Genomic DNA, 10,202 nt, shown 5'->3' with positions numbered 1-10,202 from the left:
AGGTGTTTTGCTTTTTATTGTTTTATATTGTTTTTGTCTCTGTAAGCTACTATCATTGTGAGTTAGGCGATCATATAAATTTTCTTAAATAAATAAATTAAATTTCTGTGCCATCCATCTAACAAAGAGGTGACTCTAGGCAGCTTATAACCAGGTTTATGTGGAACAGATTTGATAAAAATGAAGGGGTGGGTAATAATAATAATAGTAGTAGTAGTACTAGTAGTAGTAGTAGTAGTAGTAGTAGTAATAGTAATAATGATGATGTTGGTAGGTACCTTGGAGATCATCTAGTCCGAACACCTGCTCAGGCAGGAAACCTTATACCAATGATGACGAATCTTTTAGAGACCGAGTAGCCAAACTGCAACTCAAAACCCACTTATTTATCGCAAGGTGCCAACACAACAATTTAACCTGAATACTGAGGTTTTAGTTTAGAAAAAACTCATACATTAACATCTTTTGTAGCTTTCAATGATACAAACAACTTTTTATTGAAAGGTAAAAGTTTGCATTTGGCATGCTTTTGAACAATTAATTTGTTTTTTGCTGTTGTATGCATGCTGATAATTTGTCTAATCTTGGCTCATACTTTCTAAGTTTGAGAGCAACACATGCAGCACTCAGATCATCTGCTAGTCTGTTTCTGATGTCAGATTTGATATAATTCAAAGCTGAAAACAGCTGCTCACAAGCATAAGAGGATCCAAACAAAGTAAGGAAAGCAATCCCAAGTGCTTTCATTGACTTAAAATTATTTGGCAGAGCATTCCACACTCTAAGGATTTCATTTTCAGAATTAACTGTGCTGTCCTTTGTCATCCCTTCTATCTTCTCAAGTGTTTCACGCAGGTCTTAGAATGTGTAGCACACATTTCCCATACACAGAAGGCATGCAGACCCCCATCATCCATACAAGCTCTCATTTTCCCATTAGCAGGAACCCAGGTTGGTTCCTATGGGCAGCAGCCAATACAAAGTTCCCCCTGACAATCCCAGTACAATGAATGCCATGTTTGTCCTGTCCTCTCATATAGCACACATACCAGCTTCTTCCTCATTGATGTCACCTCCTGTGCTGCTTCCCTCAGCCTGTGCTGTGCAGTGTAGAGTGCTGGCTGGGTGGGTGGCTGGCTGGCTGTATGAGTGGCTGGAACATAGGAACATAAGAACATAAGAAGAGCCCACTGGATCAGGCCAATGACCCATCTAGTCCAGCTCCTGTATCTCACAGTGGCCCATATCTATAATGAGGTAGCACACACCCATCAGGGCTGGTAACCCGTGATGGATTTTTCTTCCAGAAATTTGTCCAATCCCCTCTTAAAGGCATCTAGGCTAGATGCCATCACCACATCCTGTGGCAAGGAGTTCCACAGGTTAATTACATGCTGAGTAAGTAGGTGTTCCTTTTTTATTGAGCAGGGGAAGAGTAACTGGTCCTCCACACCCCAGCAGTGTCTTTTCTGGTGGCTGTCTGCTGGTGTAGTATAAAGTAACATTTTTGTACTATGGTGATTCATTATAAATACATCTTTGACTAAAGAGCTGACTTCTATGAACTTTAAAGTTCCTGCGGAAAAAAATTATAAAGCTTTGTTATGTGGATATATACTGGATTATACATTTTTGTGCAATGGATGCTAAATCACAGAATCCATTTTATTTATCCTCATGTGTAGAAATATGTATGTTTGGGTAGTGAATTTGTGGGGAGTATTTCCAAAAGTAAATTAGGATTTCATGACTTTATATCATAAAAATATAGATTTGAATTTTTACAGTGCAGTCAAAAAGACAAGTGTGATATACCCATCATTACTTTGGGAAAGATACCACTAAACACATAATTAAGATCATTTTAACCTTCCTGGATCTGACTACTGAGAATAAAAATGCCAAAAATATTGGCCATTTCAGTGTTGCTAAGGACAGAAGAAGGTAAGTGCTACAGTACTTCCAACTCACGTGGATTGGTCTCACAATCAAGAGTTCTCTTTTTAAGCTGATCTGTTCAGAGGAATAATAAAGAAACACTTCCATTGCTCGAATTTCAACAAGGGAGCCACAAGGCAACAACATGAAAGACAATTTGGGTTGTTGGTTAAGCACTATGCTAGAAACAGGGAGATTGCGAGTTCTAGTCCCACTTTAGGCATGAACTTTAGGTCAGTGACTCTGACCAACTTTTAAGTCAGTCACTCCTTTACAACTGAACTCATCTCACAGGGTTGTCGTTGCTGTGGGGAAAATAGGTTGAGGAAAGAGTATTAGGTTTGAGTTGTTTATAAAGGCAGGATAAACATGAATTAACATGAACCAAGATGTACCTCAGCAGAAGTGACGGAGGGAGTGGGGATGGGAACCAACTGCATAAAATTATTAAACAGACCATGATGTTAACAGCGCTATGAAGGCTACCACAAATGGCTTAATAAAATAACCAAACACCTTCATGGGATTAAAAATGGAGGGAACACGAGTATGAGAAAAGCTACAGTCCAAAGAATTTCCCCCTCCTCTCCTCCCCCCTTCATTTAAAAGGCAGCTCTCATCCACTCCCGAAGCTCTGGGTATGGCAAAGCCTCAGCCGGTCACCTTGGGGCAGGGTCTGGGCAACTTTCTGATTAAGCGTCAGCTTAGGAGGCGCAGAGGTCATGTTTTGGGGGGGAAGGGTGAGGGTTTTGTGGGGTTGTTACTTTAAAATGGGGAACACACATCTTAGTTATTGTTAGTGGGAAAGGCTTTGCTCTGACATGCGGTAAGATGGTAAGTTCAAGGAGGCCGTCGTATTCCATTCAGCCATGTGTTGGCTTTTCCGTGATACAACTCTTGTTGTGTTTTAAAAAATGGTTTAAAGGTCTGGGGGGGGGGAAACGCAATGAGAGTAAACAAGCGAAGTTTGGCATACAGGCTGCCTAAAGCGAAAAGGTTTTATAAAACCCAGCTTAAAAAGCCACTTGCCCAAGGAGATCTTGATGCAGGTTGCTCAGATGGATGGGACGGCATGTATTCCCACAGAGAGGGCTCTGACTGCCCCCTCAGGCACACGTGCCATAGGTTCAACACCACCGCCCTATACCAATTTCAATCAAATGCCTGTCCAGTCTCTTCTTAAAAACTTCCAGTGTTGGAGCATTCACAGCTTCTGGAGGCAGGTTATTCCATTGATTAATTGTTCTAACTGTCAGGAAGTTTCTCCTTAGTTCTAGGTTGCTTCTCTCCTTGATTAGTTTCCATCCGTTGCTTCTTGTCCTGCCTTCAGGTGCTTTGGAGAATAGTTTGGCTCCCTCTTCTTTGTGGCAACCCCTGAGATATTGGAATACTGCTATCATGTCACCCCTCGTCCTTCTCTTCATTAAATCAGACATACCCAATTCCAGCAACCATTCCTTGTAAGTTTTAGCCTCCAGTCCCCTCATCATCTTTGTTGCTCTTCTCTGTACTCTTTCTAGAATCTCAACATCTTTTTTACATCATGGTGACCAAAACTGGATGCAGTTTTCCAAGTGTGGCCTTACAAGGCATTGTAAAATGGTATTAACACTTCACATGATCTTGATTCTATCCCTCTGTTAATGCAGCCTAGGACAGCACACTGCTGGCTCATATTTAAGTGATTGTCCACTAGGACTCTAAGATCCCTCTCACAGTTACTACTATTGAGCAAGGTACCCCCTATACTATACCTGTGCATTTGGTTTTTCTTGCCTAAATGTAGAACCTTGCTTTTTTCACCATTGAATTTCATTTTGTTAGATAATGCCCAATGTTCAAGTCTGTCAAGATCCTCCTGTATCTTAAACTTATCTTCTGGAGTATTGGCTATTCCTGCCAGCTTGGTGTCATCTGCAAATTTGATGAGTTCCCCATCTATCTCCTCTTCCAAATCATTGATGAAGATGTTGAAGAGCACTGGGCCCAGAACAGAGAATTGCTTAATTGTCTGAAATAATTTGTGTCCTAGTATTTTATACCTATATAACTTACATACTTGATTCTTTTGTGTTATAATCTAAATGTTAGATTTAAATTACCAGGATGATAGTGTTTTGGTTTGGTTTTTATTTTGATAAGGGAAAAGTTTTTATATGTTTAGTATTAGGTTTATAGGCTTAATATTTATCCTTTTAATTTTTATTTATTTTTTATTTTTACTTTTTTATTAAATTTACTTTTTACTTTTTTATTTTACTTTTCATTTATTTATTTTATCATATTTGTATGGCTATTTTATTGTACTTTACCATCTTTTAGCTTGCAGTATGCTGGGAACTGAGCAAAATAAAATATTGCTCATTCAACTTAGTGGAAATTTCAAAAACATGGAGCATTTACAGACAGATGGTCCTAGTACCATCAGCAGAAGGCCCTGCATACTTCCTTTGACAGATTGTTTCTGATGGAGAAAATTGAAATAACTGTAAGAAAAATACTAAAAATATGGGAGACAAAGAGAAGGATTCCCCCTCCCCCCATACACAGTATGATGAAATGCCTGCAGTAAGTTCTTTCTTTAATAAAATTCAGATAAATAGTAGAAAAATACTCAGTACTCCATATAACCCAGGTCACTTCACTTCACTTCAAATCTCACCGCACTTGAAGTTCTACCAAAAAAAGGCTTATGGAGCCAAGTTATAAAGACAGTTGTTGTTGTTGTTGTTGTTGTTGTTGTTGTTGTTGTTTTTGTGATGTTGTGATGTAGACCTTTCTTTAAAGGAAAAGAGTGAGCCTTTTCTGCCACTGAATCTGCCCTGTGGAAAATTCTTACCCCAATGGTAAGGCAGCCCCCCCTCCTCCTGGCCTTTCAGAAAGGTGTGAAAACATGGCTCTGCAGCCTTGCTTGGTGCTCACAGCACTCAGCCACCGGGCTAGTTAGCACTCAGAAAATCCTGCCCCAGCTTTTAGTTAAATTTTAGCATTGATTTTTTTTTAAATTTTATATGCTGTTTAGGGAAAGAAAGAAAGAAAGAAAGAAAGAAAGAAAGAAAGAAAGAAAGAAAGAAAGAAAGAAAGAAAGAAAGAAAGAAAGAAAGAAAGAAAGAAAAAGAAAGATTGTTTTTGTCTCTGTGAGTTGAGCGATCATATAAATTTTCTTAAATAAATAAATTAAATTTCTGTGCCACCCATCTAAGGTGACTCTCGGCAGCTTATAACCAGGTTTATGAGGAACAGATTTTATAAAAATGAGGGGGTGGATATAAATATGAATGAAAGAGTTCATATGTATACATACATGAAAGGAATTCGTAAGTTGATGATAGTTACGCATTACACTCCAGTGAATGGTGATAATGAAAGAACAGGAATGAGATTTGGGGAAAATTGTACCACGGGAAAAAGTATCCCATTAGCAGTTAGGAAACTCATCTTGTGCAATTTGTAATGGGTTACTGGACACTTTGCCAAAGAAGAAAGTGTTAATGGTAAAGGTGTAATTACATACCTGATGATCTACATATTCAAAAATCTTTCTAATATTTCCAACTCTGCAGTATAGGATGCAATTTAAGCAACCTATGCTCTTTGTTTTAATGTTGATGATAAATTAAAAGAAATTTGGTGTCATCACTGAGTCAGTTTACAAAGCAAGAATCCCAAATTTGAGCATGCTGTGCTTCTACTTTGTAGTTATCCACTTAACTAGGAGATTAATTGACAGAGAAACACACCCACCTCTGTCTGCTCTTTTGCTAACTATGCTTCATACATTATGACTTGCTTAATGATTCCTGGAACAACTTCTGAAAGCATTATTGACCTAATCTTTCTCTTTCAATTTGTATAATTTGTGTTTCAGGAGATTTTCCTGATGCAATTAAAACGAAAAACCGAAATGGTGGTTAAATAATCTAGATTTGCTCTAAAGCAAAATAGGAGATAGATTGGGAAAGATGCCAAAATTTGCAAGTTTGAGCTTAAATGTCATAGGATAGTTACGGTGTCCTTGATAATATGATACTAATAAGCCACTCCATGTACTGTACAATGGCTTGATGAAAAATACAACAGGTCTCCTGCATTTTTTTTTTTATGGAAATCAAAAAAAGTTTTCTTTGGCACAACGATTGAATATGCAAGACCTCAGCCATTTGTGTAACCATCTGACACATATCAATGAGAGGCATGTTTAAAACCTGAGATTTGTACTTGGACATATTAAATATGGATTATACTGTAGCATGTTACTTGGATAAATGTTGAGCCAAACACCTGCAGATTATGAAGGATCACTGCTGATCTGCTAAAATGTTATTTGGCTTTGGCTGTAAAATTCCCAACAGATGTAAATGGAATGGCTTGTTAAGAAACAAAAAATCTTGATTATTTACTGCACTCAGTGAGTTCTAAATCAAACTTATTATTGTTGTTAGTCAGTGGTTAAGTTGTGCCCGACCCTCTGCAACCCCATGGACCACAGCATCCCAGCCCCCCCCCCGCTCTCCACTATCTTCCCAGGCAAACCCATGCCCACCATATCAATGACACTATATTACCATATCATCCTCTGTTGTCCCATTCTTCTTTTGCCTTCTATCTTTCCCAACATCAGGGTCTTTTCCAATGAGTCCTTTCTTCTCATTTGGGGGCCACAGTATTTGAGCTTCAGCTTCAGTATCTGTCCTTCCAAAAAACACTCAGAATTGTCCCAAAGGTGCTTTTTCAAAAGTCAACTGAACTTTTTTTGGTTTTTCTTTGAAAACATTTCACTTCTCATCCAAGAAATTTCTTCAGTTCTTCTTTAGTTTAGTCCAAACTGAAGAAGCTTCTGGATGTAAAGTGAAATGTCTTCAAGGAAAAACAAAGAAAGTCCAGTTGCCTTTTGAAAAAGCACCTTTGGGACAACCATGACCTGGATGACTGAGAATCTCCATAGACAACAGAGTTAATTTCCTTCAGACATATTCTTAATGGTATACACTAGAAAAACTTCATCCCATTATTAGCAGCAATTCTACTGGCATTGTGTGATTTCTGCATAAACATAGAACATAGATTGACATAGAATAACAGGGTTAGAAGGGACCTTTGAGGTCTTCTAGTCCACCCCCTCCTTGTGCAGGAGTCCCTATACCATTCCGAAAAAAAAAACTTTTCAGTCTCTTCTTGAAAACCTTCAGTGATGGAACACCCACAACTTCTAGAGACAAACCGTTCAGGACTGCATTCCATGAGAGGTTTACAAAGGAACTAACTCCACATGGTGCTTATTTAATGTTGTTTGGTTATGGTTATATCACCCTGACTATACTCTGGTGTGGGTTTTTTTTGGTGAATACAAGTTCTAAAATAATAAAAAATTAATGATGAGGACATTTATTGTTTTCTGCCATGATAATTTTGATGATAAGGAATATCTTTTCATTAGAGTTTTCTATTTGTTTTCATCAAAGAGCTAGAAAGGTCTTTCCACAGAACTGGATAATTTGCTTTCAAAGGAATGCCCATCTTGTAATGCAGTGCTGCTTCCTAAATTTTATATTTGTCCATTTGTCCACTGAACCAAACCAAATGTAATGGGACTTGCTCACATGTGAATAAATACAGTATGGTATGTGATTATGGAGATTTCATTTTAAAATAACTCATTTTGAAATAACAGCATGAACCTTTGATGATTAGATTGGCTTGTTGGTTAAATTCTGTATAAAACTGCTCACCTGAAAGAAATGTCATAAATCTGCTTTATTTATATGAACTCATGGCATGGAGAGAGACCCCTAAAAGTTTTCTCTGATAATCTGAATCCTGGCAAAATTATTCCAATCTTTGTTTTTTTTCTTACATTCCTATCATAGAGAGATTTTTTAAGAATTAGCCTGGGTTCTTAATAAGGAACTCTACATCTTCCTTTAAATGGACAGATTTACTCACTCTAAAACATTTCCAGTGTGTCTTCAGGGAAAGTGAAGGTCACCAATATCCCAGAAATAGAAAAAAATACTTTATTTCAATATGGGAACAAGATATTCTATAATTTACTATCCAATTATTCTATCCTCCCAGTTATATTTAAAAATACTTCAAATCTTTTTAAAATATAACATTTTTCTCTCACAGATAGTATGTTACTTATCTTGGATGATATCCCAGCATGCATTGTTCTGAGGTGCACAACAAGTCAAATGTCTACATATTTTGCCAGAACTAAATTCTTCTGAAGTATTATAAGTAGGGAGAAGTCTCATTTTATATTTTAAAAATACTTTACATGGACATTGCTATGGAATAGGAAAAAAAGAACGTGGACAATCCGAATGTCATAATGCTGTTCAGATATTCCATGTGCCCCATGGAGAGAACTGTGGAATGAAACCCTTCTGGATGATTTAGATATATGGTCTTTCTATAGATTAAAAAAAAAAAAAGAACTAAATAGTGGTGTTATTAGTGCTTTAAACACAAGCAGCTTTTTTGTTTTCCAATTGTTATATATGACAGCCTGCTTAAAATTCCCAAACATCTGTGCTGTTAAGTCTTGGAAAACATTTCTTCCAGCTAATTCTAGCTAATTCTGCTGGCCTGTTCAACACTGGCAACAGAAGGGAAAATATACTTGTAATGAGCACTTCATTTCCCCAAGATTATACACAGATTTTGTCCTCTTACATTTTTTTTATCATTCCACTGAATCATTAATGCATCTGATGCATTATTTGCTGCCCTTGGAATGAGGCCTATTCCTTTCTATAAATCTACAAAAAAATCCCTTTCATTTTGTGATGTTACCAGCTCAGAGTCTTTTACAGTCAATAATCTGGAGCACCAAGTCAATTTTGCTACTTCAGAACTAATTCCAGGCCAAGAAGGCATCTAGGTCATCTTGTTCCTCACAGCTAAGTGAACATTTTCCTTCTCGCTAACTGCTCCAAGCCATTATTTTTCATTTGTTTGTTTTATCCCATCTTTATTCTTTATTTATAAAAAAAAACCCCTCAAAGTTATTTAATACTCATTAATAAATCTCAGGATTATCCTGGAAACAAGAATGTTCTAAAGTTATTTATGAGTATGATAACTAAGCAAATGTATATCTCTCTTCCCTGGCCCTATTACTATTGTTATCAGTTATTGTTATTGTTACTGTTTTTATATTTCCGCTTATATAATTACCAAAGTGGATTGCAATGATAAAAGGCACTTCCTTCCCCCTTGCACTATCCCTCCCCCATGTCAATATAAATATTTTTCCCCACAGAGCATGGTCTGTACCTGTGATCAAGTAATATGAAAATAGTATTGATTGGTCTTTAACATGATATAAGATTTCATCGTGGTTGTTTTTTTCCTGCAAAAGACTAACTATGAAACTTAAAAAAATATACCTGATAGTCTATAAAATACCATAAAATAGGAAATCCAAAGATAAACTGTTTCCTTGAAAGAAGCCTTGTTTTCAGCAGAAATTTAAAGAAGGAGAAGCAAGTTTAAAAGGGCAAGAATGGATTCACAATCAGTAAGAATCACTGGGAATGTGAAGTCATAGAACAAGTCATTGGAAATATAGAGCAAAATTTTTATGGGATTTTAACATGCAAACTGACTGACATCTGGAACAACATTATTGTAATTGAGAAGAATCATGTTTAGTTTATTCATATAGTTATTCCAAGTGGCAATAATATTGAGACAGGAAATTGGAAAATATTAGAAAACAGATTTACAAATAGAAATTGCATAAATTTGGAAGAAGTTCATAGCGGTACCAATTTTTACTGGAGCACTAGGTAAAATGCTATGAGGTGTTAGAATTTGGAATTATTAAATTTGGAACATATATAACCCAGTTGCAAATAACAGCACTGTTGTATATTAGGCATTACTTTTAAAATGTCTGGATGTGGTTTGAATCATAAAAAAGAAATCTAGTCAACATAAATTGTGGCACACAATTAATAGAATTGAAATAAATTTTCTATCTATAAAAATAATTGTGTATGTCCATGTAGAGAAGGATCAGACTAAGAAACAACTTTTTTAATTCTCCTAAAATACTATATATGATTCCTTCTTGCTTGTGGCTATATTTACAAGATTAATCTATAAATAGTTAAACTTATTAAACTTATTTAAATTTATTAAATATACACTTATCTATGTTCATAATTTTCCTCTAGCTTGTAATTTTAGCATTAGTTAATTGAACTATTTTGCATAATTTGTGCATGAGTCAAAACCTGAGCTAATCTGTTCCT

This window comes from Protobothrops mucrosquamatus, unplaced genomic scaffold, assembly GCF_001527695.2.
Source record: "Protobothrops mucrosquamatus isolate PMUCROS unplaced genomic scaffold, P.Mucros_1.0 scaffold65, whole genome shotgun sequence".
In the NCBI taxonomy this organism is placed as follows: domain Eukaryota; kingdom Metazoa; phylum Chordata; class Lepidosauria; order Squamata; family Viperidae; genus Protobothrops; species Protobothrops mucrosquamatus.
The sequence above is the reverse complement of the archived record's forward strand: the minus strand, read 5'-3'. Positions refer to the sequence as shown.